Below are 17,268 nucleotides of genomic sequence, written 5' to 3' on the forward strand. Positions count from 1 at the left end.
AATCTTGGGGGGGGGGGGCGATCGTCGTTTCGCCACCATTGTGGATGCTCACCTGGTTTTCCTACAGTATTTATTTTAAAAAATGTGTATAAAATTTTGATCCTTGGGTTTTGGCGATTTTTTCCTAATGCATTTTAGTCACTGATAAACGAGGGCAAATTAAACAGGAATATGTCTCAGAAAATAAATGATTAAAATACAAAACAATTGAAGAGACTTTTTTTACCTCTAGGTAGTAAAAAAGGAAAACTTCCGAAAATTTAAAAACTAATTGAAAAACTTATTATACTCTTTTAAGATGCCAATACAATTTACAAAACACTAATTGTAAACTTTTCGAATTTTTCAGCCTTCAGTTTAACAACTCCAATTTTAACGTTAAAATTTACCTCATTTTCAGCATACAGGCTTATTGTTTGAATTTTCACAATTTTCGTTATAAGTTATAGGTTAGGCCAAAAATAACTTATTCTGGGATTCGAAATTGCTACAACGTGAAAAGGTAAAAAGTTTAAATTCAATGTATTCAGCTGCATTCATATTGAAGTATGTACATTTATTTGTTTTTAAATATAAATTAATTAAAATTTATTTTTTATCTTTCACAATTGTAAGTCATAACTTTTAAAATTGAATAATTGTAGGTTAAACATGAAAAAGTACACTTATTTCAAATTTATATATATATATATTAAACCATTAAAACCGCTGACCTATTTTTAAGCTTTTCAAAACTCGTTTGAAAACTTTTTTAAACGCTTTTGGTTATAATTTCTTAATAAAAGAATAAGTGCTATTTAGTCTACAGAGCAGCAATTCAAAAAATATATAAAGTCTTAATAGTTAAGACATTCTAAACTTGTAGTCTTCAGTATATTGAATAATTCGAAATTTAAAGGTATTTCAATAGGTAAGAATTATTGAATTAAAATTGTTCGATAATTTCAGATTCCAGCATTTCAAATTATTTAGTTAGAAAGTAAAATCGTATAAAGTTACAGGATGAGAAATGATAACACAGGCCGATCAAATTTGACAAAAGTCAAAAACCCTAAAGCAGACCAAACATTTCCGAAGGATTTTAAAGCGCTGAATCCGAATCCGAACTCAAAATTCCTCCTGTACTTAAGGTTTTCAAGATATCCTAACCTAAAAGTGCAAAAAACGCGTTTTTTAGCTGTATTTGAGGTTATGTAACCGAACAAGAAAAATGTCTACCACAAAAGCTAATATGGAATTTGAAAGTACTAATCTTCCCCTTTCAAACCTACTTGGATTTATTAGGATATCTTTATTTTTTACTAAAATATTGCAATTTGAAATTTTTTATTTTAGCGTTTTAACCCATTAACGCTGAGGTGTTCAGATTTATACAACGCATTCTCTATTGCTGACGGTACGATATTTTTTCTTCAAAATATTATCTCAGGATTTTTCGGGGGTGCCATTTCTATTGCCGGTGTCAGTTTTTTGTTATAACCCCTAGAAGATCCAATATGGCAGCCACAAAAAGCGACAAAAGCGTACAGTCGTTTGGAACCAAACTTTGCACATTGACAAAACAATAAAAAATATGGAACTCGTGTCTTTTCATTTCTACGGAAGCCGTTTCCTAGAGGTAGAAACCACCCCTAACAAGCCACAAGCATGCTAACCCACCTGACCCTGGGAACAATAAGTTTAATCGCATATTTTTCTTGGAAGAATGAAGTTCCATGCCATAAGTGGGTTAACCAGCCTACCTGCTAATCCACCTAAACCCAGAAATCACCTCGACCAAATCATAAGCAGGCTAACCCACCTAACCCTGGGTTAGCCCACACTACAAGTGGGCTAATCTTGAAATGAAATTTTTCAATTTAGTGTAGTAACCCATTAACGCCGAGATGGTATGCCATCGTCCCTTGAAAATGTTATCTGAGGAGTCTTCTGGGGTTCCTTTTCGATTGCCTCAGTTTTTTGTAATAACTCCTAGAAGAGCGAATATGGAAAACAGTTAGGGCTTTAAAAAAATTTTTACTATTATGATTCATTTAATATTGTAAATTTACTTAGGATTTTCCAGCTTACTAAGGCAAGAATCAATATTATCCAGACACTTAAGGCTGCACTTGAGTTTGTCCAGCTAAGCAAGAAAGTTCTTAATATTTTCCAGCCAATTCAGGCAAGACTTTAGATTGCCCAGCCAATTATGGCAAGCCTTTGGATATCCCAGTCAATAAAGGCAAGACTTTTTATCGTCCAGCCAGTCAAGACAAGAATTTGAATCGTCCAGCCAGGCAAGGCAAGAATTACGATTGCCCAGCCAGTTAAGGTAAGACTTGGGATTGTCCAGCTAAGCAAGGAAGTACTTAATATTTTCCAATCAATTGAGGCAAGACTTTATATTGACCAGCCAATCAAGGAAAGACTTACGATTGCCCATTCAGTTAAGGCAAGACTTGGGATTGTCCAGCTACGCAAGGAAGTACTTAGTATTTTCCGGCCAATTAAGGCAAGACTTTAGATTGCCCAGCCAATCAAAGAAAGACTTTAGATTGCCCAGCCAATCAAGGAAAGACTTTGAATTGGCCAGCCAATAAAGGCAAGACTTTGTATCGCGCAGCCAGCCAAGACAAGAGTTTGAATCACCCAGTCAGTTAAGGCAAGACTTTGAATCGTCCAGCCAGTCAAGGCAAGACTTACGATTACCCATTCAGTTAAGGCAAGACTTGGGATTGTCCAGCTACGCAAGGAAGTACTTAATATTTCCGGCCAATAAAGGCAAGACTTTGTATCGCCCAGCCAGTCAAGGCAAGACTTTGAATCGCTCAGTCAGTCAAGGCAAGACTTTGAATTGTCCAGCCAGTTAAGGCAAGACTTACGATTGTATGTCCAATGAAGGTGAAATTAATTGCTTGTTTTCTTATGGAAACGTTCGCGCTTCATGTCAAATAAGCCAATTATGGACATTGTATTTCATTTTTATCAGGAGTAATTGGAAAATATCATAAGATTCTTTCAGTGTAGTTGAGTGACCTACTGGAATTTCAGCGTACTTATTTCCATTATGTAATGGTACTGCTTTCAGACTTTCTGTAGATGAATCTATGGAAAGACGCCAATCCTCTGGCGTATATAAGTTTATTTTATATAAATTAATGAGTCCTTCGATATCATTACAATACACAATCCCACTGTCCACAGAAAAGTACTTGATACATTTTTCTTCCCTATTTCTGTAAACGGTTACTCTAGTGCCAGGTAACAATAGTTTCCTTTCTTTGAGTCTTGAAGCACAAAGCTCAGCTTTATTTTTTGGAATATCAAGGTCACGTATAAAATCGTCTAATCCGTCTTGGTAAAAAAATTTAGGACTTTCATCATCTGATTCTTCCCAAGAAGAATCTTCAGTTTTATTAGGATCGTCAGTATCCATTTATTCGTGAGTTGATCGTTCACTTTTGTTATCAGAGTTATTTCTCATACCAATCTTGGCTGGTGTAACACTTTTTACATCAGGGTAAACGATCTTCTCCAAATACTTTTTAAAAAAACCTCCTGTTTTGCATAAGCAAAAGTAACATTCAGTATCATGATCGTTGGGCTCACGCCAAACAGATGGATGAATAACAGTCTGAGTCTTGATACTTTCATCTTCCGAATTTGACTAATTTAATCTACAAGCATGACAAATTGAGGTTGGCACCCACGGTTTATTCAAATTTTCATTGAAGTCCCATAACAGTTAAACTATGACGTTTTATCGAATTATTAATTGATCGACGGTATTTCTCCGTTTCATACTTTCCACAATAGTGACAAAACGTATTAACTTTCTTAGCGCAAGGAGTTCTTGAACTCATTTTTTTTTATAATGAATAGTAACGTAGAAATTCTAATACGCACTATATACAAAAATCACGATCGACACGAAATGTAACCGCTAGACAGATTTCAAATAAAAAAAGAATTTTATTACCTACGCATCCAACCATTAGCCCGCACGCAGAGTGTGCAGTAGCATTCCGCGCAGTCCGTCTTCTTTTGTTTTATCAATGTGCGAAGTTTGGTTCCAAACGACTGCACGCTTTCTTGTTGGTATATTGTGCGGGATCCTTTGTTCTTTTTTAAAGCCCTAAATTGTGACAGCCATATTGGATCTTCTAGGGGTTATAACAAAAGACTGACACCGGCAATACAAAGGGCACCCTCGAAAACCCCTGAGATAATATTTTGAAGACAAAATATCGTACCGTTAGCAATAGAGAATGCGTTGTATAAATCTGAACACCTCAGCGTTAATGGGTTAAAACGCTAAAATAAAAAATTTCAAATTTGTGGTAGACATTTCTCTTGTTCGAATACATAACCTCAAAAATAGCTAAAAAACGCGTTTTTTGAACTTTTACGTTATGATATCTTAAAAAACTGACGTACAAGATCAATTTTGAGCTCGGATTCGGATTCAGCGCATCAAAATCCTTCGAAAATGTCAGGTTTGGTCTCTGGATTTAAAATTTGTCGGCCTGTGTAATTTGGCAACCCCACAAATGATTTTTTTAAAGAAAATAGCGCCTGATTTTTGTCAACTTTAAAATATATATATTTAATGTTCTCTCAAGATCAGTTTTGTTCAAAGTGCTTGTTCCTGGATAAATTGACTTTTATTGTTTCCGAGTTTCGTTATGTCACTCATTGATTGTGTTTTTCATAGAAAACATTGAAGCCTGGGTTTTTCACGTTTAAAAAATCATAATTGAAGGTCACTCGGGATAATTTTCTGAGCAAATAATTGATTTATAAAGAATATTTGTCCAATTATAGAACGGATTTCTTCATCCAAAGATAAAAAATTGAATTTTACTATAGTAAAAACAACTGGAAGAAATTAGACGTAAGCGAAATTTTGTAAAGAAGACAAACATTCCTCGACCCATAAATATTCATAATAAATAAGTAATATTGATTAAAAAATTATTTTCTCAATTGCTACAATTCGGGAATTTTCTAGTTTGTATCTTTTATAATTGGACAGCATTCGGCCTGGAATTTTATTATTCGAGAATTTTCAAGTTCAATAATATTGTAAACTGTACAGAATTTTATTATTCTGGAATTTTTAATTTCGGGATTTTCAGATTTCGGCATTTTATAATTTCAGGAAGTTCACAGTTTCGGGAATTTTATTATTCCAGATTTTTTAGACCTAAAAATATTTCAAAACATTTTAAAAGTTTGATAAAATTGTGAAAACAAAATCTGGACGATTTTTAGGCAATTTTTTCGAATTTTACAAAAATGTTACGATAAAAATGGGAATCATTAAAAATATATTTAAAAGTTCTGAAAAAGCTTCCAAAATAATTTTAATAATATTTATATTATTTGTATTTTAAATTTTATACCATATAACTTACGTAAATATTTCAAGTAAGCTGTATCAATTATAATATTTTACAGCTTATTTTAAAATAAATTTTATGGAACATGATATATTTTATGAATGCGCAATCTGGCTTAAAACTGCCGTCTTAGCATCTAAAACCCGAAAGAAAAATTTTCCTGTCACTTGGAATTATAATTATATTTTTATAAAAATATTAGAATATATAATAATTAAGAAATTGGAAAATACATACGAGAACTTAATTAGACGAATAGAATAAAAAATCCATAAAAATTGCAGATCACAAAAATAAAAACAAATACTAAATAATATCAAAGAATTATATATAGATATTGCACTAAAAGGTTTATCAGTTTGAATAAAAATATAATACTATAGAGTAAAAAAATTATAACTTATAAAAGAATAGAAATTAGAAGAAATAATTTTAAAATAGAAGAAAATATATGAAACCAAAATAAAAAATATTCATTGCCTTTTATCTCTGGCATTTAATAAAGATAACCAGGTTTTGCAAAGTTATAAATGTAAACAATTTTTTAATTGGGAATTTACTTTCAATTTAAATGTTTCATGTCCGAGCTAGGTTACCATTAATGCGCATCGAAGGGCCTACTGAGATATATGTGCTATCTACGGGTTGCGGTGGGTAGAGAGGAACTGACCATTTTCGCCGGACGCGCTGTATATTTATTGCCGGTAACTAAGCCCGCATAGCATCTACGTTTATAATATCTTTGCCCCCATAAACTTTCAACATTTTTTATGAGTTAAAATTTTGTAGTAGTGACAGGGACAATGGTACAATTTTGAGAAAATGGAGTACCTGCTCATAATGCGAAGCACAATATTGCTCCTCTCACCGGTTAAAATATACTACAAAAGCGAGTACAATAAAAAAAATGTAAAGACAGTTTTATTTCATAAATAACGTTGTTTTATTCAATTTTAGGAATATAATGAAATGAAGGTTAGTAGAGCGCGATATTTTAAACAGTTGAGTTGCAAAGTACTGCATCAAAATAAATCAAATAAGTAATACAATCTTTAAAATAAAACTTTTAAACATTTAGGTATCTTGCATATTGATAATTTGTGGTATGTTCTAATAAAAATTACTTTCTTGTGTAATGGGTTTTTGTATTCCTGTGATGGATTTTTTTTACGTTTTTTACATGTTTAGAAACAATTTTTAGTATATGGATCGTACAGATTTTTATATATAAGACTATATTTAACGTGATAAATAATGTTAAAGTGTCACTTTTCTCTTGCTGAATCATAAAAAAGGACATAAATGAAAGTTACAGCTTTTTTTTTTTTAATCCGCACGTTACTCCGACGCCTTGTCGCGATGACGGTCACATGCTATGTGGCACATGCCGCACACCGTTTGCGGGCACAGTGGGGATTTACGTACGATCTGCAAGTCGTGCAGGCACTGTGTCGGTAGTCCCGCAGACATATCGCGCACTCACGCCGTGCGGCCTGCGTGCTGCATCACGCATTGTTATTTGGGTTGGTGGCATGCAAAACTAATGCGCAATAGATCAAGTTAAAGATTGACAGGCAACGTTTCCTCAATCTCACTTCGCAATATTGCCACATGACGGACATTTTCTCATTTGCGGGAAGCTTGTCTGAACCTTGCGATGCAAACTTCTGAAACTTGCATGGCAAGATTTACGCAAGCTTGCTGCAAACTCTTGTACTATCTAGGCCTATTCTTTCTTTTGTTCTTTGAGATTAATATACCTTTATTATCTCGTTAACTTGGAAATTTGAATCACTAATTCATTTCAATTATTAAATAATATTTAGTCGTCTTCCGCAGTATTTCGTATCGTATTTAAACATTCGACATTTCAATACAAAGAATATTATGAACCAGTGCTGCCAGAACGAGCTGAAAATTTACCCCCACCATATCTACCGTTTGAGAGCCGCAAAACAGAAGGTGCATGATTACCACTATTAAGTTCGTGTGTAAGCCGATAATGTACGATTCGACTTTGGTTTTCTGCTGAACGATGATTGCCGATCTGAAAGCTTCGGAAGACGTCAGTGGTCTTCTATTTATATCTCGTACAATAAAAAAAGGAATTTTTAATAAAATACATGAATTTTTTACAAAAGAAATTTATTTTCCACCGAGACTAATTTTCTATACAAAAATCAATGTTTAATCATCATCAAATTTCCGGCAAAAAAAATTAATTTTCTACCAAGAAAGACGAGTATTCAATAAAATACAAAAATTTTCAAGTAAAAAAGATCAATTTTCAATGAAATATAGAATGGTTAAAATTCTTTGAAAGCGTTTGAAATTATTGAAATGAATTGAAAATTCCTTAGAATTTTTTAATATATCCAAAAACATTTTAAATCCTTCAAAATCTCTTGAAATTTGTCAAAGCTCTTGAAAATTCCTTGCAATTTAAAAAATACTCTCAAATATATCGAAACCTTCAAACTATTTTGAAACACTTTGGCATCTTTTAAAGATTTTTAAAGTACTTTGGAATTTTTTGAAATAAACCTGCTAAAGTTGTTTAAATTCTTTGAAATTCCTTTCAATTATAAAAATAAGTTGAAAGTTTCTTGACATCTTTTAAAACATCCTCAAATATTTAAAATCCTTTAAAATTTATTGAAATCTCTTGAAAATTCCTTGCTATTTTAAAAATACCCTGAAATATTTTAAATCCTTTAGAATCTAATGCTAAATTATATTTTTTATTATACTAATTTTACTTACACTAAATTATAATCAACCCGGTAATGAGCGTTGAATCATTAAATTGGAAAATAATATTTTACGGCTTTTAAACTAAATAATAAAACACTTAATTTTCATAATATTTGTTTAGTTGAAAATTCCTAAGGATTATATTGTCCTCGATCGGAGCGAAATATTTACAATATTTCTAATATTTAAAAATTATGAGCTCATAAACATGAAAAAAATACAACAACAAAGGAATGAAACAATTAAAATCTAAATGTTAAATGGAACTGTGAAATGATTGTCAGGACTAAAATGCTAATGAAAACATAGTAAACTAACAAAATATTTGTTAAAAGAATTTCAAAGAACTAAAAAAATTTAGAAGGATCATTTAAAAAAATTCCAAAGTACTTTAGAAATCGTTAAAAAAAGTTCTAGGTATTTCAAAACATTTCGAAGGATTTGAAAAATTAGAGAGAATTTTTAAAATTTCCAACGAATTTTTAATTGATAACCGTAATTTTTTATGAGATTTTAAAGGATTTGATATATTTTCGAATATTTTAATGGATTTCAAGGAATTTTCAATTGATTATACTAATTTAGTATGAGATTCTAAAGGTTTTGAAATATTTCAGGGTATTTTTAAAATTTCAAGGAATTTTCAAAAAATTTCAAAAATTTCAAAAGATTTCAAAAGATTTTAAATGATTTTAAATACTTAAGGATGTTATAAAAGATGTCAAGGAATTTTCAACTTATTTTTATAATTGAAAGAAATTTTAAAGAATTTAAATAACTTTAGCGGAGTTATTTAAAAAAAAAATCCAAAGTACTTTAGAAATCTTTAAAAGATGTCAAGGTGTTTCAAAACAATTTGGAGGTTTTGATAAATTTGAGAGTATTTTAAAAGGTTCCAAGGAATTTTCAATTTATTACAGTAATTTAATATGAGATTTTAAAGGATTTGATATACCTTGGAATATTTTATTAGATTCCAAGGTATTTCAATTGATTTCAATAATTTAGTATGAGATTCTAAAGGATTTGAAATATTTTAGGGTATTTTTAAAATTGCAAGGAACTTTCAAGAGCTTTGAAAAATTTCAAGAGATTACAAAGGATTTAAAATATTTTAGGATATTTTAAATCTTTCCAAGGAATTTTCAACTCATTGCAATAATTTAAATCGATTTCAAAGAATTTTAAAGATTTTTTTTTATTTCCTGGTTGAAGGTGGAACTACTATGTTAAAAATTTAGATTTTTTTGTTGATGATTCCTAAATTTAGTTGGAAATTTTTTTTCTGAAAATTTAACTATTTTGTAGAAAATTCTTTTTGTTTTTGGTTAAAAATCAATTTTTTAACTACAAATTTAACTATTCTATGTTTCATTGAGAAGTGATCTTTTTTAGTTGAAAATTCTTCTATTTTATTGAATACTCGTCTTTCTTGGTAGAAAATTCATCTTTTTGTCGAAAATTTAATTATGATTAAACATTGATTTTTTGTAGGCAAAATTACTCTCGGTGGAAAATAATTTTTTTTTGTGAAAAATTCATGTATTTTATTAAAAATTCCTTTTTTTATTGTACAGTTCAGCTATTTGGATAAAAATTTAACTTTTTCTTAGAAAATTGAACTATTTTGTTGAAAACGATTTTAACCATTTTTTTTTAATTTATGTATTTTCTTTAAAATTAATTTTTTGGGCAGAAAACTAATTGTTTTAGTTAAAAGTTGAAGTTTTATTATTAATAAATAGTCAACCAGTCAATAATATTGATATAATATTTTATAATTATAATATCAACATGAATAATACATATAATAGTAATAATATCCATTCTGCAAATTATATACAACTGAAAAACATAACCTTAAATCGACTCATACTTCTTCCGAAGCTTTCAGATCAGCATTCATCGTACAGCAGAAAACCGAAGTCGAATCGTGCATTTTCGGCTTACACACGAACTCACAGTGGTAATCATGCACCTTCTGTTTTGCGGTTCCCAAATGGTAGGAATGGTGGGGATAAATTTGTAGCTCGTTCTGGCAGCACTGTTATGAACATAGATACAGCACGCCCTCAGTGCTACCTCTATTATTAGGTATTTCCACTTCAACCAACAGCTAACTTCACTTCGTTGGCTGCTGAGGGAAAAACAAGAGACCAAATGCATGGGATTCTATCCATTTTTGCCCTATTTTGTTAATATCTTCGTAAACACTAGTTTTTTCGATATAAGAGAATTAAAACGTCGTTTTTATTTTTTAATTACTACTAATGCAATAATAAAATGATAATAATTACACAGCCACTCAAAAAAAAGTGTGCGGATCTGGTAACAAGACACACGTATTCCTATGGATTTTGAGGCGCTGAATTCAAATTCGGTATCAAAAATCACTCATCACGTCATGGTTGAGCCATAACCTCAAAAAATGACGAAAAATCATGCACTGAGGCAAATAAATTTGAACATAATGCCAGTGATGCAAATTTTCACTTCAAAAATATGTCGACAACTGTGAAAGATCAACCCTTGCGTGATATCAACTTATTTAACATAACTTTACCCAACAGAACCTGACCTCACCTAACCTGAATTAACAGAAATTTATTGAACTACACGTAAAGCTCTGGAAGCATATTTTCCGAGTAGCAAATGTGTGCTACATCGAATGGGTCAACTCGAGCCTAACCTAGAAATAAATCTAACATAGACTAACCTAACCTAACCTAACCTCACGAAACACAATTAAACTGATTGTGTTCTCCCGTTGTGTTTGCGGTACCATTTCATTCAGCTTCGGCTTAACCTACATATAGGTTTAACCTATCCTAACCTAACAAAACCTGACCTAAACTAACCGATTACGCTGGCAACCCTGTTCTTGCGTACTTTCATATTTTGACATGAATAGCAGTAAATGTCTGGAGTTTCGTAACCGCTTGTTGCTAGCATTATTCGCCTGTGTCTGTAACCAGGGCACCTCCACGTGGTGACGGTGGGCAACGGATACACATTGGCTGAGTCCCTGGGTAAACGGCGTTCATGCCGTCACGGCAGACACAGGTAAAAAGTGGGAAAAAGGGAAGTAAAACAGTAAAAAGGGAAAAATCCCAGTATCGGCGTCTGGTCAAGGTGGAAAAGCGGGCTCTCCGACGTCGTCATCATGCAACCGTAGCTCTTCATCAATGGATCACTTGGTTGGTGTAGAGTCTCGTGCTACAAGAAAAAAACCACGAGCATTTCTCAATCGCATGCCTGCAAGAATAGCTCAGATTCATTCTGTTACATTTGCAGTAAGTATGAAGTGAGCAGTTTGCGAAAATTAATCGACGAGGAAGTGAAAAGTCTTTACGAAAAGTGTTTTGGCCGTAAATTGCTGCACCAAGAAACAAAAAGGGTTCCTCACGTCATTTGCAATTCCTGCAGACTTATGTTGTGTCATCTAAGAAATTCAAACAACGAAAAGTACCGCAAGTACTGTACACCAACCACATGGAAAAAGCCCTTTATTGCGAAGGACTGCTACTTTTGCATGAATTCTGTCAAAGGGTTCAACGCCAAAAATAAAAATAACATTTCGTACATTAATATGTGCACAGTCACAAGAGCAATTGAAATCAATAAAAATGCACACCAGACTGATTTAAGTGGTTTAGAAGATTAGAGAATGGAAGTTGAAAGTCAACGTCATGGAGACGGTAGTGAAACCAGTGATCGAACAGAAAATAGTTCTGATGATTCGGATGAAAATGACGAAAAAGAAGACGAATATGGCGTGCATAAAATGAAATTGAAGGTTCCAATATTAGCGTCGCAACTAGAACTGAATGATTTTATTAGAGATCTTGGATTACCGAAAGACGGTGCTGAATTTGCCGCTTCATTTCTAAAAAGAAGAAATCTCCTAGAGCCAAAGACAACAGTTTCATTCTATCGCGACAGGGACAAAGAATTCAGAAAGTTTTTCGTTAAAGGAGAAGAGACGTCTTTAGTGTACTGCACTGACGTTAACGGACTAATGAACCACTTGAAGAAAAATGTGTACAGAGACGAAGAATGGCGACTTTTCATTGATTCGTCAAAACGCAGCATTAAGGCTGTTTTACTGCATAACACGAATACTTACGCTCCTATCCCTATAGCTCACTCAACGGTCATCAAAGAAGAATATAACAATGTTAAAATGCTTCTTGAAAACCACAGATTCGAATATTGACAAGAGATACTAATTTCTTGAGCGACATGACGAAAATTGAAATGGACGCTTGGGAAAGTTTCAAAGCAGTAAACGCAAATTTCCTCGGTAACAAAAAAAGTCCAGACTACGAGAATATTGTTGCGAAAATGATAGGAAACTACAAAAAGTTAGGCTGCTTAATGAATTTAAAACTTCACTTTTTAGATTCCCATCTGTATAAGTTTCCAGAAAATGTTGGTGATTTCAGCGAAGAACAAGTGGTACATTTTCATCAAGACATAAAAGTGATGGAACAACGATATCAGGGTAGAAGGGACGAGGTCATGATGGTTGATTTCTGCTGGATGCTGAAAAGGGAAACGAATGTAGGTCTTAAACGTAAGCGTAACCCTTTGCATCGTTCCTTCGAAGAAAAAAGGACACGTTATAGCAGGCAGAAAATGGACTGAAGTAGGTCTATAAATCAATTTAATTACGTCAAAAAGCAAGATAAAATGTAAACACGAAAGATAGTCTAATATATCCCTTAAGTTTAAGAAAAGCAGAGAGAAAATTTTTTTGACTAATACTCTTATTCATTTGCATTTCGTTAGGTTCTGTTAAGTTAGATTCATTTTTAGGTTAAGATCGAGTTAACCTATTAAATATAGCACACATTTAAGACTAAGAACCGTACGCTTACATAGCTACACGTGTGGTTGAATTTCATTCGGTTAGGTTAGGTCAGGTTTTGTTAGGTTAGGATAGGTTAAACCTCTATGTAAGTTACGCCGAAGCTGAATGAAACGGTAATGCAAACACAACGGGACAACACAATGAGTTTAATTGTGTTACGTGAAGTTAAGTTAGGTTAGATTAGGTTAGGTCAGATTTTTTTAGGTTAGAATAGGTTTGACCTCTTTGCAGGTTAAGCCCAAGCTGGTTTAAACGGTACCGCAAACACAACGGCACAACACAATCAGTTTAATTGTGTTTCGTGAGGTTAGGTTAGGTTAGGCTAGGTTAGATTTATTTTTAGGTAAGGCTCGAGTTGACCCATTCGATGTAGCACACAATTGCTACTGGCAAAATATGCTTCCAGAGCTTTACGTGTAGTTCAATAAATTTCTGTTATTTCAGGTTAGGTGAGGTCAGGTTCTGTTGGGTGAAGTTATGTTAAATAAGTTTATATCAGCAAAGGCTTGATCCTTCACAGTTGAGACCATGTTTTTGAAGTGAAAATTTGCATCACGGGCATTATTTTGAAATTTATTTGCCTCAGTGCATGATTTTTGGTCATTTTTTGAGGTTATGGCTCAACCATAACGCGGTGGGTGATTTTTAATACCGAATTTGAATTCAGCGCCCCAAAATCCATAGGAATACGTGTGTCTTGTTACCAGATCCGCACACTTTTTTTGTGCGGCTTTGTTATTAATAATTATAAAGATATCACAGAAATAAAGTTTTTTCCATGCATTTGGTTCATTTTTCTCCCTCAGCTTTCAACGAAGTGAAGTTGGCTGGTGGTTATAGTGAAAATACCTAATGAAAGAGTTTACCGCTCCCTAGAAGGCGCTAGCGAACTAGCATAAGTTAACGCGAAATTTAAATTCAAATTAAGCAAAGTTTTTTAAAGAAAATTATAAAAAGAGTGGAACAAAATATGAAACATGGACTACAGCTTAATGAAAAGTTAAATTGAAAAATCGAAAAGCATTATTCCTAACAAATCTTTAATTTAATCTTTAATAATGCTTTCCAACTTTGCAGTTCATCTTTTTATTCAGTTACAGTACACGTCTCATATTTTTTTCGCTCATTTTCTACAATTTTCTTTTAAAACCTTTAATTTGCTTAATTTGAGTTTCAATTTCATGGGAACTTATAAAAGTTTTCTAGCGCTTCCTAGTGAGTGGTAAACTATTTCATTAACGTCTGTAAATAACATTTTTATGCAAAGATGATACAAAATTCCGAAGTCTTCTGATTCACACTTCTAACGAGCGAAAATGGGAAAATGGCTTTCAGTGGATTTAGCTGGAACTTTGTAATTTTTAAGGTTATAAGTGACGGCTGAAATATCCGTAAAAAAAACCCAAAAAAATGGACAGTTCTAGCGCTATGTGGCGATCGTGGTCTATCATATTTTCGCCTACACCGTTGAATGATATAGCGCGCTTCTCAAAACGATCAAATGCTAAGCGCCCAAGATTTTAACTTAAAGGCAGAAATGGTACCCAAAGTAACATTAGTAACTAGTGCGCACATACCGATAATAACCATCTACCCTTCGCAAGAAGGTTGAACGCTAAGCGCTCAAGATCAGCGAATAAGACCAATCCTAGTAACTTTAGCGACAAAAGCGATGTCACTATAAGAATCACGCATCAGAAAGTAGTCAGTAATATGTTTAGCCAAACCATTGAGTTATATTGCACGCTTTTCGAAACGATCAAACGCTAAGAGCCCAAGATTTGAACTTGACTAAGTAATTACTTTTTTAAAGACAGAAATGGTATCCAAAGCAACATTAGTAACTAGTGCGCACATCGATAATAACAGTGTACCCTTCGTCAGAAGGCCAAACGCTAAGCGCCCATGATCAGCGAATAGAAACAATCCTAGTAGCTTTAGCGATACAACCGATGTCTGTATACGAAACGCGCATCAAGAAGTGGTCAGTAACATGTTTAGCCAAACCAATGACAATATGAGTCAACACCGTTGACTCACATAGCGCACTTCTCAGAACGGGCAAACGCTAAGCGCAGAAGATTTGAACTTGACTAAGAAATCACTTTTTCAAAGGCCTTTCACAAAAGAAATGACAGACAAACATCCCGTCGTCGATGGAAATAATGAGTGAATGCTGCATGATGAACGACTGTCACTTTTTCAAGCAAAAAGCGAACGACTTCAGAATGAGCGACGAACTGAAAGTAGGCCTAATGACTTAAAAAAATTTGAAACCTCCGCATTCACTTATTATCATATTAAACATATATTAAACAGCATTGACTTATTATTTCCATTGACGATGGTGTGCTTGTCATTTTTTTTTGTGAAAGGTCTCGAGAGCGGATAGTAATTTTATTGGTAAGCTTAGGAAAAAAAATTCCTATCTGTTCCCTTCTGTATTAAATGTATTGTATTTCTTATTTCATTTTTGTGTTTAGTTTCTTATGTTTATTTATTTTATTTTGTTGTTTCTGAGTTTTTCTTTCGTTTTATTAATACATTCCTCTGCCTTTCAAGACCATAAGAGCTTGTTTTTCTTATGGTTTAAAAAATAGCATTCAGAGTTCGAGTTCATTGCTATGTGTGCGATAGAGTCTATCAACCAGGACAAATGGCTCGAATTGATGGAAATAATAATCTTGATAGGCAAAACATTGCAATTTTTAGACGCCTTCAACTTCGAAGAGCACCACTTGAAGTCGCCAATGAGAGTAGGTTATGTCTCAATTGCAATCAATCGTTTCGCAATGAGAAGAAACAAGAGCATTCTTAAATCATTTGGATGAACATGGTTTCATCTTGGGCCCCTTGCTTCCTGGACTACAAGCGATTAATAGACCGTATAGAATTCCGGGACAGCAGTTACTTCTGGTTTTGCAGCAACTTGATAAGGAAGCAAATGTTCATGCGGCCGCGGCGTTTAATAATGAGGATAGTTTCACTGATGAAAAGTTTGAAGCTATTGCTCCTGTAACAAAGGAACAATTTAGAGAATTGTATGCATTTTGTGATCCTATTCCGCAGTTACATGAACATGGTACCAGATACGTGAGGAAAAAAGATCTGCTGACTTTCCTTTGAAAAATGCGTCAAGGTCTTTCTGATGAATTTCTGAAAGTGATTTTTCATTATTCGAGACGGCAAGCTACAAGCATGGCCATTTCTACTGTAAGAGAGTCTTTCATGCAGCGATTTGTGCTTGATAACATTGGATTTAATGCGATAAGCAGAGAGGAATTCATTGAAAGACACGTGACATCATTCGCCAATGAACTTTATAATCCACAACCAGAAATTCCCAGAGCTATTGCTACCATCGATGGAACTTATGCTTACATGCAGAAGAGTAGTAAATTTCGCGTATTTGACAGTCATTCTGCAAACATAAAGCACATCACTTGGTAAAACATGCTCTCATTGTTGCTCCAGCCGGATACATACTTGAAATACAAGGACCATATTTTTCTGACTCGTGAAACAATGACGCACAAATGCTCATTAACGAATTTGAAAGAGATGTGGAAGGTATGAGAAATTTTTTCGACAGTGGTGATATTTTTATAGAGGACCGTGGATATAGAGATGCCCAACCACTTTTAGTATGCTTAGGAAACAAGATACGCCACTTACTGAACCTGGTTTCATCAGAGTACGAGTATTTTCTCGTTTCCGAAATGCAACAAGGTACCAGCTGTGGATAGCGTTCAATGAGATCGATGACATATTACCAGACAATAAAGAAACGCTTCTCGGTTATTACTGCACATGTAAGTCAAGGGCCAGAACTCTTGGCACTTGCGCACATATCGAAAGCGTTTTATGGTTCCTGAGTTATGCAAGTCCCCAGCAACACTTAAAGCATTCTCAAACTTCGTTGCTACAAAGGATTCTAGACGCTGCTAATAGAGGTCAACAAGCGAACTTGAATCAAGAGCCAGAAATAGATTAATATTTCGCAAAAGCTACTGGGATTGGTTCTATTCGCTGATCATAGGTGCTTAGCGTTCGGCCCTCTTGCGAAGGGTACACTGTTATTATCGGAATGTGCGCACTAGTTACTAATGTTACTGTGGGTACCATTTCTGCCTTTAAAGAAGTCATTAATTAGTCAAGTTAAAATCTTGGGCGCTTAGCATTTGATCGTTTTGAGAAGCGCGCTATATGAGTCAACGGTGTAGGCGAAAATATGACGGACCACGATCTGAACCGTGA

General features: G+C 33.6%; 1 protein-coding gene across 1 annotated transcript in view; it reads right to left on the reverse strand.

Annotated features, from left to right (window-relative positions):
- Positions 1–17,268, reverse strand: part of LOC117180325 (sodium/potassium-transporting ATPase subunit beta-2-like) — a 248,329-nt gene that overhangs the window by 149,733 nt on the left and 81,328 nt on the right. The gene's annotated exons all lie outside the window — the stretch shown is intronic.

This window comes from Belonocnema kinseyi, chromosome 9 (assembly GCF_010883055.1).
Source record: "Belonocnema kinseyi isolate 2016_QV_RU_SX_M_011 chromosome 9, B_treatae_v1, whole genome shotgun sequence".
In the NCBI taxonomy this organism is placed as follows: Eukaryota; Metazoa; Arthropoda; class Insecta; order Hymenoptera; family Cynipidae; genus Belonocnema; species Belonocnema kinseyi.